Source organism: Micrasema longulum, unplaced genomic scaffold (genome assembly GCF_059751315.1).
Source record: "Micrasema longulum isolate JH-2025_06_02 unplaced genomic scaffold, ASM5975131v1 h1tg001694l, whole genome shotgun sequence".
Classification (NCBI taxonomy): Eukaryota; Metazoa; Arthropoda; class Insecta; order Trichoptera; family Brachycentridae; genus Micrasema; species Micrasema longulum.
The window spans coordinates 292,515-309,324 of NW_028278872.1; the positions used below are offsets into that span (position 1 = coordinate 292,515).

A 16,810-nucleotide genomic window follows, 5' to 3' on the forward strand; every position below is an offset into this window, starting at 1 on the left:
AAGCCGCTTTAAACTTTGGAAGGGATTCTATATTTTGTATTTCCTTGGGTAGGAGATTAAAAGATCTTGGACCAACATGGAAAGAGTGTCTCTGTGCGAACTTAGTTCTGCATCCTGGAACCGACAGTACACTTTCTGATCTGCTACTAGTCCTATTTAAATTATTGCCAAACAATTCCCTATTTTTGTGTACATATTTTAAGCATTGTAATAAATATAACTTTTTTAAATTAAGGAGTCCGCTCTCTATGTACAATTCGTTACTAGGAAATAGTCTATGCTTAAATAAATGATTACCTATTTGTTTTTTTTTAATATGTGAGTTGCATTATTCTTTTACCTTGCTTGTAATGTACAAGGTTTATATTTACTTCAAAGCGATAGTTATTTATTTGTTTACACCAAAAAAAATAATTATTCTATTAAATTTACTTCAATGAAAAACTTTGTTTAGTTACTAAGTTATTTTATGCAAGGATCGGTGGGATGTTTCGGCTGTAACCTGTTTCAGGAGCTTCTCCGCATTTGCTCTAGTGACGAGGAAACCTTAGAAAACTCGTCAAGAGAAGGCGGACCGTAAAATTTATTCATAATCAAGCCACTGATGTAATTGTAGACGAAGAACTAAATTTTGAAAAAAAATGTAGTAAACATGGACACAATACGAGAATATCAGAAAAGAATCATAAAAAACCTTCTAAAATGAGACAAGGACAATCGAGACTAATAATCCAGGGACTGAAATTTTACAATAAACTACCAGACAAAACTAAACAAAAGACTCAGACAACCTTTACCAAAGGTGTTAAAAATATTTTCATTAACAGTAGAATTTGAATTTTAAAAGTATAAATATTTTGTCAAATGTACTCGTGTGTAACCCGTAAGGGTTTATCAAATATATAAAATTTAAATGAAAAAAAAAAACATTTTTATAGACGCACGACGATTATTCTGACCTTTGACGTGTCCATCTTCAAGCTTTTGTTGAATTCGGCCATACCTTATAATTTTCGGTCTTTTTTGCTTTCTAAATCCTTTGATATTTAAATCGAAACTCCTTTCAGAGTTTCATTCTATGTCTATTCGTTTGACGTATCCAAACTAACGCAGCACTATTTTCTTGATTTTATCGAAAATGCCTGACTTATGCATAGTTTTACCATATATTAGCCTGAGATATTGCATTTTTTACTCCAAAATCGTTATAAGAAACTTGTCCTATTGTGATAAATTCTAAGATTCTAACAATTCCGCTAAGTGAATATAGATTAAGCGGGGGTAGGAAATAAGCACACAGAACCTGAACGGAAGACGGTGCTTTAATATTCGTATTGAGGAAGTCTTAGGGGAAGTGCATTATGACGAAAGCTAATAAAATAAAACCATGAGCCATATTAGGACAATGGTGCATTTATTGGTTCTTGAGATATTGTCGAAAAGTTTCATTGTTGCTGGCTGTATGATGCGGGTTCTTATAACTAGCAGTCTACGATTCGAGTACCCGCTCTTCTTTTGTGGGAAGATTTACAAAATTGTAATACAGTAATTTGTTGCTTTTTTTTCATTGTTAGCGGTTTACGCCCGAGTTGTCACGCCATTTTGAAAACATACTGCAGGCAATATGGTTTCTTAAGTGGAACGATTCGAAATAAGGGTTTGTTTTATGATTCAACACGGTGCTTAAAAAGCGTCTTGTAACATTTATTTTCTTCAATCGAATATGGTATGAAACTATTGTTTGAACTAACTTAAATAACTTATTTTACTGATTGTAGCATTTTCACAACGTTTGTTTTAATCAGGTGTGGCTAGTGTTTCGAACTTACGGACCAGAGGTTCGTGGTTCGACCCCCAAAATGACGCATTCAAATTATTTCTTTTCATATGCAAATAGTGTTTTGTTGAACATGAATTAAATTTTTTACACTTTTATCATTTAAATGATTTATTTTTATAAGTAACTAAAATCCCACCAATATTCTCTGTAATATTGTCATATTTATGTATATAAGTATTTGTGCAGATTTTGGGCTATCGGGAGCTTGTCGGCGTAGGGGTGCCTAATAGTGCGCGATAGTGAATTGTTTCTCGGCTTAATATCTGCTCAGTACTTAAGTGTTGTGCTAAAATGATTATGATTTTTTAAACTGTTATTTATGAAATTGTCAAACGTAGTACCTACCAAAAATATTTTCACTGTGACTTGATTAATTTGATGTAGTTATTTTTTGAATAAGTAGTGCTACATGCCTGGTTATAGGTTTCACCTTTTGGTGACTTGTATAACGGGTATCGGAGTTGAGAAATGTCCAAAATATGTAGTTATAATAATGATCTAATTTTATGTTGTTAAATTTATAAAAATACTGTAATAGACATAAGCTTTTGTAACTAAATTTAATACAAGTAAACACAGTTTTTGCTACTATTTGTGTTTGCAATATGATCATGATGAAGAATTATAGTATCTGACAAGTGCCCTTTATATAATTTGCCAAACTCATTGTAAAAAGGGCAGTGAAAGTAGTAATCGCGATTTGTGAAATCAAAATTTGAAAGAGTAATTTGTTTATTGACAAAAAACATTCCTTTTTGTGTGAGCGAAACCGATAGGAATACCCCCCGTCTTTAAAATGGTTTTTCGAATATATAGATGGAGTACTTTTTTTATATATTTACATTTATGTGTGTATGGATATGTATTTATTTGGATATATAATATTATAACTAGGAGCATAAAATAAATAGTGTAAATAAATGCTTTCCCGCTGGTTGTGCCCGGTGAGGTGTTCGTGTAGAAAAATATAATTATTTGAAATACTACTTTTTTTTATAAAATAATAATTTTGTATTCACACATTATTTTTTTTGTTATAAATGTTTTTTTTCTGAAACTGCTGTGTTATAGTATTTTTTGTGGCCGTGATATTTTTTGTATTTTTTATTAAATTAAAGTATTTATATTAAATTAAATATGTTTGTAAGGTAAAAGACACTGCGCGCCGCAATGTATATAAATAAAAAACATAAAAAAAAATAATAATTAGAAAATCATTCAAATTAATTACATTATTTATTTAACACACTGTGTACATGTACACTTTATAAACAAATAAGGGGGGGCATATTGCCTTAAGGCAATTTCTTTCTACCTACCCAAACCGTTAAATTTGAGTAAATTACAAGAACATGGACATATTCTACGTAAGTAATTATGCAGAAACTTATAATTTTATACAAAAAATTCAAACGAAAATTAACAAAAAAATACTTTTTACTATAAAGAGAGGAAAGTAGAGGTGATGGGAAGAAAACAAGAAGGAGAAAGGAATCACTCAAATATTTACATTGATTTAAATGTAAATAAAAAGGATGCCTCTACTAAAATCAGTGTTTTTATTTATCTTTTTTATTAAATAAAAATAATTAAATTTTCATAACACCCAGTTTCGATAAAACGATTAGACTTCTAAGCTGTAAAAATACTTTTAAGTTCACTAAACAACTCGAAAGTTTGTATTGTACCGCCCCTTCGCCCATATAATATCAAAACCCGACATCTCCACTTTTACATTGGCTCATAATAGAAGACAAACTCGTGCAAATAGATTTATTCTTCGCCGCTACGGGTATAAGGGATCATTCACCATTATATAAATATAATTATCAGAAATATTAGCCACATTAGCCTCTTGAAATGTATACGGAAGTATGAAAACCAGGTGGAAGGCGTTCAGCTAATAAATTTAGCGTACAGAAATCAATCCAAGGTGTTCTGACACACTCTATTGTGTAAAACGAATCAATGAACTTCTTAATAAAATGCATTCCGTTTTATATTGATGTACTTAAAACCAAAAAGACGACTCATGATGCTATTTTTATTCAAGGTGCAGAATAATGAAAAATAGATGTAGTTAAAGATTTTCTTAACAAGATTATGGGTAAACTTAAAGTTTAAATATTTTTTTGTAAAAATCTAGGTACAATTTTATATAAATTTGTTCACGATATAATTTTTTTTACATTTATTTGGACACAAGTCTCAACTCCTTGGGACTAGAGTCCTGTGTCTATTTGAGACGATTAATATACTAAAATAATATTACTACTACCACCATCACGCAATTTTCCCGTAGGGTAAGGCATTGAGAATGGACCGCCACACACGTCTGTCCTAGCATACATTCCTTGCTTCTTCCACATTCATACATCTTGTCATACATGCCCTTCGGTTTTGTCTGCTTTTGACATGAATAGACAAAATTTTGGTTTATCTGATCATGCCACATCTTCTTTGGTCGTCCTCGTCTCAAGCTACCGTTCATTTTCGCCATACATACTTGTTTTACCATTCTTTCGTCGTCTATTCGTTCTACATGACCGAAGCATCTCAGAGACCCTTTCTAAATTTTATCAATTAAACTTGACTCAGATTTACACTCTTGCCTGAATTCATCATTCGTAACCCTGTCATACAATTATTTCCCACAAATTCGTCAAAGAGATTGCATTTCAACCGCGTTCTCTCGGTTTTCATCCTTCTTGTGTTAGTTCCATGTTTCACTTTCATATACAAGTGTTAGAACTAAAACTTCGTTTTGCACTGCCATTTAGCTTCGATTGACATATTTTTATAAGAAATTACTGTGCTTAGTTTACCATTTATTTTGTTGCCCGCATTCACTCTCCTTTCAACATCTTTTTCTACACTTCCATCTCTTGAAAACGTGCTTCCCAGATACACAAACTCTTCTACTTGTTCGAGATATTCGTTGTTTACAGTTATTATGCAGTCAGTATCTTCACTTCCCCTTTCAAATACCATCACTTTTGACTTACTTTTGTTAATAAAAGTAATATAGTTAAACAATAATGTTGTGCAAAATATAAACATCCTAAAATATAACATATAGCGCATCATTGTAAAAATAATAAACAAACACTTACATGAAACAACCGACTCAAATAAATTAATTTCAATATTATGTTAATAAAATGTTGGACCACAAAGGTTATGCTTTAAATATTAATAATATAAATTAATTTCATTCATTCACAGGGCTTTATATTTTATGATTCCTGTACTGCTATTTAAGGCGTACAAGTATAGTTATTTATGACCCAAGAACAACAACAAACAACAAACTATCACGCCGTTTCCCCGTAAGAGTAGGTAGAGAGTATAGAACGCCATATCACTATGTCTTTACGAACAGATCTCGCTTCTTTTACATTCATAAATCTTCTCACGGGCACGCGCCGATTATTCCGACTTTTGACATGTCCATCTTCAAGCGTTTGTTGAATTTGGTAATGCCATATTTTTCTCGGTCTTCCCCTATTTCTGCATAGTAAATATTTTTTACCGTTATTTCGCTATCCATTCGCTCCAAATGTTCAAACCGACGCAGAGCTTCTTTCATGATTTTGTTGATAATGCTTATCTCAGCTTTACATAATGTACGAGTCTCGATCATTTATACCCCAATTATGAAAAAGTTTTTATTTTCTGATTTACGTAAACAAATTGTCAAATGAATGGCACGTGATAAAGATTTTTACCTGAGAGAAAGCTGCGCCATAACCCTAAATATTATTGAAATAAATACAATTCATGTTCAATTGTTACCCAAAGAAAGTGTTGAACACATTTCGCGAAATATGGTACATTTATTGTTATTATTTTGCATCTTTGAATCTTTTGATCGATCCGTTTTCAATTTATAGGACCGTCTTCAAAAGGGCACACATGGCGCAAGCTGCAAACTACTTTTTTTTGCCATATTATATCAAGTAACAGAATTGGTAGCTTGTAAATTCAATTTACAAAATATAACAATAATTATTTTTATAAATTTATTTATTTCTTTACTTTAGCCATCATCGCAAATTTAAAATCTTAAAATGTTAATGTTTTAACAAAAACAGTTTTTGTATTTCAAATTCTTTATTGTAGTCCAATAGTCCAGAAGGAGCAAATATCTTATTTGAATACATCGGACTGTGTCCAAACAAGTCCCCACTTTGCCCCTCTTTTACCGTGCGCATGAGTGAAGTCGCTGCGTAATGTTTCCAGATCGCAAAAAATAGAATCATAACACAAATGTAAGATGTAAAGAAAAGGCAATTTGTTAATTTCTTTAAAATTTAATTGTACACGCAAAAATATTGATTCACACAATATAGTAGATAAGTAAAGGGTCATTTAATAAGAGTAATTGAAAGAATGAACTTTGAACTTTAAAAAAAAAGCAAATGTTATTTTACATAAAACGGATATTTTTATGTCATGTAAAATAATATTTGATGTTTTAAAGACAATGACGGATAAATAATAATCGGATAATGTCCTTTTTTGTCTTTGCTACATAGTTTTATGTTCTTTTTGTTCAGTTTTTAGATGTATGTTTCTTCATGTAACTGTTGTAATTGGCTTAGGCCGTATATATAATAAATAAATAAATAAATAATGAACAAAGTAGCGTAAACAATTTCACTACCCTAGCAACAGTAACAAAATGTCCATTTGGTTTTCTTTGACAATCTGACTAAATTTAAATTAATAAATAAATCTAAATTTTTAAGTAATGCTTTTGCTAAATACACATGAAATGTGACCCCATTCTGTTTCTTTAAGATCCCAGCAGTATTTCTACACTTTAAAACGACACAACATGGCATATTTAATTTCGAATCGGTAGTTACGTACTGAGCGACGTCTACAAAGAAAGTAATGGGTCAAAACGTAAAACTACTTCTTTATGAGTAGTTTGGTCACCTTCTGTTCGATTCGCGTATGCGGTTTCTGGACTATTCTTAATTCTATGTATTTATCTAAAAAAAATCTACGGCTCGATTATAAAAAAAAAGGAATAACCACAAAGTTAGTGCTTCAAATATAAACTTTATAAAATAAAAAACTTTATTGACAAATAAAAATAAGTGATGTTTCAACAATAAGTTTTCGTGCGCGCGTAGTGTTTTATTTTTACACATTAAGACTAAAAAAAAGGAACCTTGAAATGGTTTCAGTGATTAAAAAGTAAACCCTAAATGTGTGTGTCGTGTACGAATTAAAGACTATCAAAGTGAGATCTTTTGAATAAATAATCCCATATTTTATTTTCTAAAATATTACCTGGCAAAATACAACTTATTAATGCCGCATTTTTTTAAGTAGGTAGTACATAAAAAGATGATTGTCAAGGTTCGTAAGAAAAAGTTTCATAAGGTAGTCGGTTGATGACAGTTTTTCAACACAAGCAAAAATATTAGACCCTAATTATTTATTTATTATTGTGTTGTACTCATGTATGTTGTGTATGAATATGTGTGTGTGCATTAGAGTGGGCTGATGATGTATGAAGTTTTTTTTTTTTAGATATCAAAGTGAAAGGGGTCTAAAAAGTTGCCTTTTGGATCGCATTGAACGTAAAAAGTATTTAAAAAAATATTCCATACTACTTTTGGCCCTCAACAGAAGTTTGAAGTTAATAACTATCTGAACATTTTTTTATTTTCTATACTGATAAAATTATTTTTTTGTTCGTAAAGATATAACTTAATCACATTACAAATTCAAACACGTTTTAAAACTACCGAAATGAAAACAGTTTACACTCCGCGAAACTGATTCCGTTGAGCGCCTGACGAATATTGACAAAAACAATGGCGCATTAAACGCATTTATTACAAAACAAAGTGCAACTCACGCCGTTGGATGCTTATATAATAAGACTTGATGCAGATTATAAAATTAAATTAGACTGATTTTCTTACTTAAATACGAAACGACAGCCGGTTTAGCGCATAAAATTGACTTTTTCGAAAACTTCAAGCTGTGGTTGAGGGCCAAAAGTAGTATCAAATATATTATTTTATTTATATATTCAAAAGGTAATCCAAAACGGAACTTTTTAGACCCCTTTCGATTTTAAATTCGGAAAAAAAAAATATCGGCCCACCCTAGTGTGCATGTATGTATCAGTATATATGTGTGTTCATAAAATCATGCTGTCCCTTAAACTTATTAAATCAGTATACCCACGCACGGGCCATACATATGTGGAATTTTTTTTCTTATTATTTTCGTTCAATTATTATTGAAATGTACTGTAAACCTTTGTAACTATAAGAAAAAATATATTTATACAAAAAGTCATTTAAAATAAACTGTGATTATATTAAATGACTTTAATTGATTAAATATACATAATAAAGTAGTGAGGAAAAACACGTCAGTTTGAAATAAAGTAAAATATTTTGAAATTGTACAGGAAATTCCAATAGGAGACTTTCAAGACGATGATAGGTATTAATAAAAAATGCTGACATATACAAATATAGTATTAAAAAAACAAGAACAAATGCATCGAATGCATAAGACAGTCCAAAATGGAATTCAATATTACAATGATTATTTTAATTATGTTGTTGGTAATCAAGAATTATATCGGAGAAAATTTTAAAATCTAATTTAAAAAGCATCTAATGACTATTATACGGATATTTCTTTATTTCATCTTATATATATGCTTTTAAAGCATAAACGAGTTTTATAATTATAAATAAATGTATTTAAACATTTTTCGTCATGTATCTTTGTAAATATTTTTAAACCGTATATTTTTATATTCATTTATGTGCATAGATCTTATCGACGAAATTCTGAAGACTACATGTTGCGGGCTGATTAAGCATCTGTTTCTTTTTTTTATTAGGATCTGCATACAAATATTGAAAACAGTGTTCAATTTCTCCGTGGATACGGTTAATTAGGCAACCAAATAATATGTTATCTAAAAGCAAGTTATCTTATTTCCACAAAGTTTCTCGGTTAGATGACAAATAATTCTATTTATCTTTTTGTTTTTCTACTGACCTTTAGTAGACGCTAATGATTTTTTATGATTTTATGATTTCTTCTGAACGAAAGACTAAATTATTATTTTATTATTTATTTCAGACTGACGAGAAAATCAGTACGCTTAAATGACCAATACAGGAAAGAAGAAAGGTGAGTTGTTTTAGGTTTTTTAATTTAAATAAAACATGTGTTTTGAAAGGGTGAAAAGTTGATCGATTAAATCGATTTAGGAATTAAAAGTCAGTTATTTGAGTGATTATAAAATTTTTATATCTAATACAATTAATTACATGACAGATACCCTTTGATAGCATTCAGTCTACGTTAATTTTTATTTTTACAATTCCATCCTTCCCATTTATATATATATATATATATAAATGTCAGTACCAGAACTGCATATTTGTATCTACTGCTAATTTTACGACGGCAAATATCAGTAATTTTTTTTTTTCATTTTAGTACCAATTTAGGAAATGAATACGGTTTTGATACTATTGAAATTTTATTTTAACCCCCTCTTTTCTCTCAACCCTTACTCCTGCAGGTAGGATATCTACCAGAGTTCTCTGTCCGCTATTTGCCTTGTTCGCTTTTAAACTTGTGAATTTTTCAGCCCTCGATTTCGCTGAAATGATTATTTCAGCAGTCTAAAACGCTCCTATCTGGTTTCATGAAGTGAAATATTTTTTTGTGTAAATGAAAATTTTAGTGAATTCCTCGAAAATCGTTTATTTTACTGATTAACTAAATTTCACAGTAAAAATAAAAAGTTTTGAAAACCAAACCTTCTTTAAATGATATCATTTCTTTCCAAACTTAATGGTTTATAAGGCACTTTATTGCTACTCAAATCGCAACACAAACACTTGACTTGACACAGCAAAAACTGTTATGTTACACGTTTTTTCCTGCCAATTTATTGGGAAACTTTTTTTTAGTTTAAAAGAAAAATCCACCAAGTCTTTGGGAAAGAGAAGATATAAGAGAAGAATATAAAAATACACAACAACATTCAGACTAATTGAGAAAATAACCTTTCTTTGATTTTTTCTTGCAAATGGCGGAAATCGAATCCGCGATGCCAGGTTCACAGTTGGTCGTCTAACCAAGAGCGCCACTGTGCCTGTCTATTGTTTATTCGTTCATAATATTATTATTACTTATTAAAAAAAACCAAATACAAATTAATGTGAAATAAATTAGGCATATTATATTCACAGAAGTTATTTGAACACATTTCGGGACATAAATAATTATTTATTGGAACAGACAAAAATGATATCTCAGCTGTTGAAAAAGTGATTTAAGAGAATATCTTTGAAGTTCGGGTATTTTTTCTTTTTATTCCACCAAGCAGTTAATTCAGCAGCATTTTATCAAATTTTGTTAATCGAAACTTGTTTAATGTAAATTTTTGGAGTTGCGCGTACATAAATTGTCCATCCAAAATACAGTTCAAGTAAATTCTAAAACGCAGAATCAGCATTGTACTGTTTGCGCATCGGAATTTAGAATATGAGCGTGTCACAAATCACAACTCTCATCTAATCGGACAGCTACGATCCTGGCCGATATATTCCATTTAAATGTAAAATATTACCAACACAGGCGGGGAGACAAACACACGCGTGATTTTGCCCTGCGCTGACAGACATTACAATCCAAAACGGTATAGAATATCAATCTATTTCCCTTATCAAGTTGGTTCGTTAGTGTTGGGAGGCTCTCGTATTATGAGTAGCTATATTGGTAGTTGTGTATTTGGTATACCGTCAAAGTTTGCCTCAATCTGCGCCTATGTCGAGTACTTACGTAGCCATAGTTTTAAGTTCATTTCATGTAGCGTACGAAACTTTATTCGGGAGGACTATTTTTAACTCCGCGCTCGTTTTATTTCTCCCAAGCTATTGTATCTTTCGAATCAGGGCGTAAGGGTTAAACCGTTGATTTAAACTTTACGAATACTTTAATAGAATTTTTAAATAGCAACTAGGTTCCTACATTGTGCTAAGTTTAAAAAAAATGGAGCAGTAGAAGGATTTCTACAGCTCTTGTATTTACGCCTGCTTCAAATACGAAATATTTATATAGCATTATGGTTACTCTATGAAATACATCTGTTAGGGTTTTTGTTAAGTAGGTTCACTTTTTCTTTATAATTTATGATTATTTTTCTATGCTAGGCACACCGAATCTGTCGCTCTAATCAGATCAGTGTAACTGTCAATAAATATGATTGCCTAGCGCATTTTTCCCGAGAAGTTATCGAGCTATTTTATTTTATTATAATATAACTTCAACAAAAACGAAAAGCAGAGTTTTGAACACGAGTACAATTGTTAAAAAAAATATCACTTCATTCGCTCTCAAAACCGTTTTCTTGCACTAAAGTATGATTAAATAGAAATGACCCTTCATATAACGTGAACTGAAAATCGTGTTTTAAAAATTATCGAACAACATTGCAAAACGCATAGTAGAGTAAAAAGGACTAACTGTTCATGCCACTTACTCTCAATTTAAAGCTGTACGTCGCGCCCTTTCGCATTGATTCACATTTGCTTAGTATATTTAAAGAAAACACTATTTCCTATTAAATACAAGATACGCTCCGGAACCTACGTTGAATGGAACACAAGTCGGGTGCTTAGTGCCAAAACTACTGTACACATATTAAATATCAATGTTTTACTGCTGCTTTTTGACGGCGTATTTGGCCTTATGTGAAAGGGCTGTTGGTCCATAAAATATTTAAAATATTTATTAAACATTAAAGTATCGATTATCATCATGCTTTATAGGTACTATATATATATATATTATATAGTTAAAATATATATTTAGTTATATATATATATAAAATTGTGCGTAAAAGCAGGTAGGTAAATATTTTTTTTAAATTTTTAATACAGCAGTTGTAGGCAATAAAATTAAGTTAACAATAGGTATTATTTAATTGAAGGTAAGTAAAATAAGTACGTATTATACAAGTTCCAATAAATGACCGAGAAAAGATTAAACTCATATCGAAGGGGTTGTTAGTTGTACAGTCCAAAAAATCGCAAAAAAAAACCCTAAGAATGTCTTCTTAAATATTATATTATTTATATCCATATTCTTCTCAATGCTGCAGCGAATCTAATCTAATCTATTTTAAAATAGGAAAATGTCACTTATTTTAAAGACATTTTTAAAGTTATAAAGATCTATTAAATACTGTTCAGTAAAAATATATATTTGTTGCTTACTAGTCGCATAAAAAATATTTTTAAATATGTTATTTTGAATTCCCGCAAAAACGGTAATTCCATTGCCCACGCCCCTAACACGTCACGATTTATGTTAATTTGTTCCTGATTATTCAAATTTGTTTAGATCATTGTCACGAATCTTGAGGTCACAACTATCAAGGACAAACATGTTGCGTTTTTCTAGTGACGTATGATTAAAAAAATATATTTAAAAAAATTATATATGAAAACATTTTTCCACAATACCTTTATTCATATTTAAAATACAAAAAAATATTCTAAATCTATTTCATATATTTTTATCGGTATTCGTAGTATGTGATATTTCCCTTTTTGGTCAATTTTAATTGTTTGTCCATTTCGATTTATCTTGAAACAGTACGTGCAACCGCTTGTGTTTTTATGGGCCCAGTTTGATAGATATACTCGTACAAAACGGGTGGCTTTGCAAAAATAAAACAAATCTGTCATTGTATCGATGAGTTGATTAAATCTAATCAATTCTCTCATAGTCAGTGAAAAACTCATTCTTTATTATCTCAATTCAATTAACCGACTCTCGTACTTTCCCACAGCTTCTCTTGTTCGGAAACTAACAATATTGAATTGTATGTGAACCTTGCCCAAGATACCTTGAGCCCACAGATGCAAAGTTCGTTTGTCAGCTTCCCCAAGACATTATAAGATCAATACGATGTCAGATATTAGTTTGCTAATGTAATTTATGTTTGGACTTTTAATTTTATGGAGTTGGAACTTTTGTTAAAAAAATAAGTAAATAAATAAAATAATATTTATGAAAGAAGGCGGTAGATTAACTTCTAACTAAGTTGAATTGAGACACGCTACTCTACAAGAGAAAAAAAGTATCATATAACAATAGTAACGCACTTCAATAATCGTCATCATTGTCATTCCCTTTCGACACCTAATGGTGCATTAGTATACAAATCGCAGCGTATCTTGATATTTTTTGTTACATGAAGGTAAGATGATCAGTCTTACGTTTCAGGTGGCAGTCTAGAGACTGTGAAATTTTCTAGTGTAAAAACACCCTTTTAAATCAATATTTCATGTCAACCATGTCAGAAATCGAACCCGAGACCTTTTGCATTGTAGGAAAAATGCGCTGATCACTTAACCACGAGGCCAACTTTAATAATACTCAATTATTGTTGCTCGATATAGTTATGCAATTCCATACTAAAGAACTGACATATTTTGCTTACAGTTGCACAGCAAAAAAATTAAGGTTTTTTTTAATGTTTATTTTTATTATTATAAATAAAACATTTAATACAAAGAGTACACATTATACTCCCAGGAGTTATTTAAGAAAATTATTTGGGACCGTACAAAAAAAATAAATTTTTGTAACAAATCATAATATCATGCATAGTTAATACATCCGAAATAGTAAGAAAACATTATTGTATTAGAAACATAAAACACAGTACTTTACACCATATCTTTAAATTACATTAATAACTATCACTATTACAAATATGTCATTAATGTTTTTTAGTTGCGTCACTTCTGGATTTTTTATTCGATTTTTCGTGTTTTAGCTCATCGGGCAGTTCATTATATTCGGAATGGCTTATATTTTCCAAAGACCTACTGCCGAACTTTGTTGAGCGAAACTTAGACACATGAAGATTCCCTGAGTAACGCGTATTGTAATAATTGTGAATATGTTGTTTGATCGTACTTTTATGCAATATCTTATTTCCATTTATATAAAAACACTACGAATATTGAAACTTTTTTGGCGCAACTGGTCCTCGAACAGGCAAAAAACACATAAATACTTACGTTAGATAACAAATTCACTAGTTTATTTCTCATAAATTTCAAAATATTTGGTACCTTAAAAATAACCGATGAAAAAAGTCCCGTCAGTTGAACTGAAGCTACAACACAGGGATGATAAATTAAAGGGGTATGGAGTGGGGGTAAAATACGCCGAAAGGGGTTCGGGGGAGTTTGTTCGGACATTCGTCCGTTCACTTTATTCGTTAATATGTACGTAGCTTCGCAAAACGTAATACCGGCGTAGGTTCGCGTCGTAGATGTGTTCTGTCTGAGTGTGCGTAAAGCTACTTTACATGCACACACATGCACACACGTGCATCTAGACGATATAGGCTTTATCCCCGGCTCTGGAGTTGATCCGATGTTAAAAACAAACTCAAAATGAAATTGGTTTTAAAGTGCGCATTATTTTAAAGTCTGTATTTTCACATGGCAATATGTCAGAATTGAGAGAATATTCTATTTAGTCTGCCTGACTTATCCGAAATATTTTTTTTACACTGTCCAGCAAAAATAATCCTTTTTAAAACGTTAATTCTAAGACAAAATAGGACGTGTTGTAATATAATATGTTAAACATATTAAGATTCATCTAACACTGGGGATTATCAATATAGTTTACTATAAAATTAACCAAAAACGTTTTGTTGATACGAACTAGTATTGTTTTCAGTATACTTAACGTGTCCATTTTTTCAATTTTGATGTTATGGGAAAATTTATTGATTTATTGTCAGCAATTGTTTTATAATAAAACATATAATCAAAAATCTAGAAAAAACATGCTCAAATACTAGAATTTGTACGTAGACAACTTAATAGTTGGTCAATGATATTTGAGTTGATAGGTAATCTTCTCAAGAAAGAATAAAGGAAGTTAAAACAATATATTTTTAATTGAATCGGCATTCACTTCGTAACACTTCATTATAAATTATTATGAAAATAAAACTTTGTTATCAGTGTTACACAATTGTGTAACACTGATAACAAAGTTTTATTTTCATAAGAAGTTAAAACAATTTAAGGAGATTTTATTCGCTGTTTAACATTTACTATTCTTTTGATAACCTCTGTAAATGCTCAGACTTGTTTTCCTTCGCTGTTCAACTTTTTGTATTTTTTGCAGTTTTTCGGAAGTTTTAGGGTTGTTTATCGAATTGTGTAAGGGTAGTACGCGAATTCGAATTATTACATTTATAGTGACGGGTGTAAAGGGGTGGATACAAGTAGGCTTAAAACACAGACGAGCTTGATATTGGGTACGTAAATGCAATATGCATCACCTGCAACATATTAAAATGGAAGGAACAGTACAAAACATTATAAGTTTCCCCAAATCTACTTTTGTATTTTATAATTTATTTTTTTAAATAAAACAATATAAGTTAGAAGTTTTTATGTCTTGCCTTTTGCAATAGTAAAATAACGACTCAATAATTATTCATTCAGAAAAAAAATTGAAACGTGCCAATTTTAACATTGCACGTATTTTTTTAAATACCAGTACAAAGAATGATATATTTTTACAATCTTGCAATCTTCAGCATATCTCTTTCCGCGCCCAGTTGTGCATAGGGCTCTACATTTATAAAACCAATTCAACGTAGTTTTATCATCTGTCACATGAAAATAGTGCAAGTCGATCAGTCAGTATTACTCTTCTTAGAAAATTGTAAAATTAAACATTTTCAGCTGGACTTTTAACAACATTTTATTGTACTAAAATCTATGACACAGAAAAAAAATTCGACACTATTTTCTTGTACCGACACACGAGTAAAATATCTGATAAGTTTTAAGTGTTGAAAATATTAAAATATCTGATAAAATGATTTGCTTCGGAAGCGTGATCAATTGTATCGTTAAAATAAATGTAATGGTGATATTTTAATCAATATAATAATTCCGTTCATTCTTTACTATAATTTTGGGTTGGCAAAACACCTTTAACACGCCATTGAAATTATTAAAAATAATTCTTGCGGGGCTGTGGTGTAACGAGTGTCTGCATAGGTTACAAGACTTGATATATCTCTACTATTTGTTTAAATAATAAAGTTGTATTTTTTGTAATCTTCAAATAAACACCGGATTTGCAAAGTTAATTTTATGTAAATATGCTGGATTTAAATACAAAAAACAGTTATCCTTACCATGCGCCGAATCATTATACGAATGAAAGTGATGCCAATACCACTTTAAATTACTGTATGAGAACAACCATGAGAATAGAACTTATAATAAGGAGGACAAAGACGCTGTTCTGTGGCTGGAGTTTTTGGGAAAAAGATAAAAAGGAAATTAGAAATTAGTTTAGTCCGTCAGTTATTGGCAGTATGGGGGAGTGCACGCTAGTTTAATTTGAGGTAACACGATGTAACATCACGCAAAATAGAACCCCGAAATCTAAGCAAACGCACTACATAGTACAGCACAAGATGAGTTGATTTTTTTCTAGATTTTTACCTGAAAGAAGCCATCGAGTCGAAAACACCGTCCAGTGTCGGGTTCTGATTCTGTTTCTGATGAAGAACAGTAAGAATCGGGTCGTGGTCATGTGGCTAGAGCCGTAGACTTACGGATCAGAACCTACTTTCTTATAGAAAGTTATTTAAAACTCTATGAAAATACCCTTCAATATTGAAATATTACAGTGAATCAAAAGAACGCTTATATTTCATTTAAATTAAATAAAATTCTTTACACTATAATATTTTTTAATGCGGTTTAATGTTTACGTACCTGCTGAGAATAGAGTATAACGTAATTATAAAATAGGATACGTTTTGCAACCCCTTTGGTGTAGCGTTCATCCTGTATCCAATATATCTTACACATAGCTATAGTCAGTGTAGGGGTAGGTCCG

At 30.7% G+C, this 16,810-nt stretch overlaps 1 protein-coding gene and 2 long non-coding RNA genes across 7 annotated transcripts in view; 2 read left to right on the forward strand and 1 right to left on the reverse strand.

Annotated features, from left to right (window-relative positions):
* Positions 1 to 16,810, reverse strand: part of LOC148274294 (uncharacterized) — a 155,971-nt gene that overhangs the window by 128,882 nt on the left and 10,279 nt on the right. The window lies entirely within an intron of this gene.
* The window catches only part of LOC148274296 (homeobox protein prospero-like), a 224,359-nt gene that overhangs the window by 85,502 nt on the left and 122,047 nt on the right, over positions 1 to 16,810 (forward strand). For all 4 annotated transcript variants that reach the window (XM_088237335.1, XM_088237337.1, XM_088237338.1 and 1 more), the window contains exon 3: positions 8,972 to 9,022. The gene's annotated coding sequence lies outside the window, so the exon portion shown is untranslated. The remainder of the gene's footprint in view (positions 1 to 8,971; positions 9,023 to 16,810) is intronic.
* On the forward strand, positions 13,162 to 15,497 carry LOC148274297 (uncharacterized). Its single transcript, XR_015824330.1, has 2 exons — positions 13,162 to 14,817; positions 14,952 to 15,497. It is a non-coding gene; the product is annotated as an uncharacterized LOC148274297 (long non-coding RNA).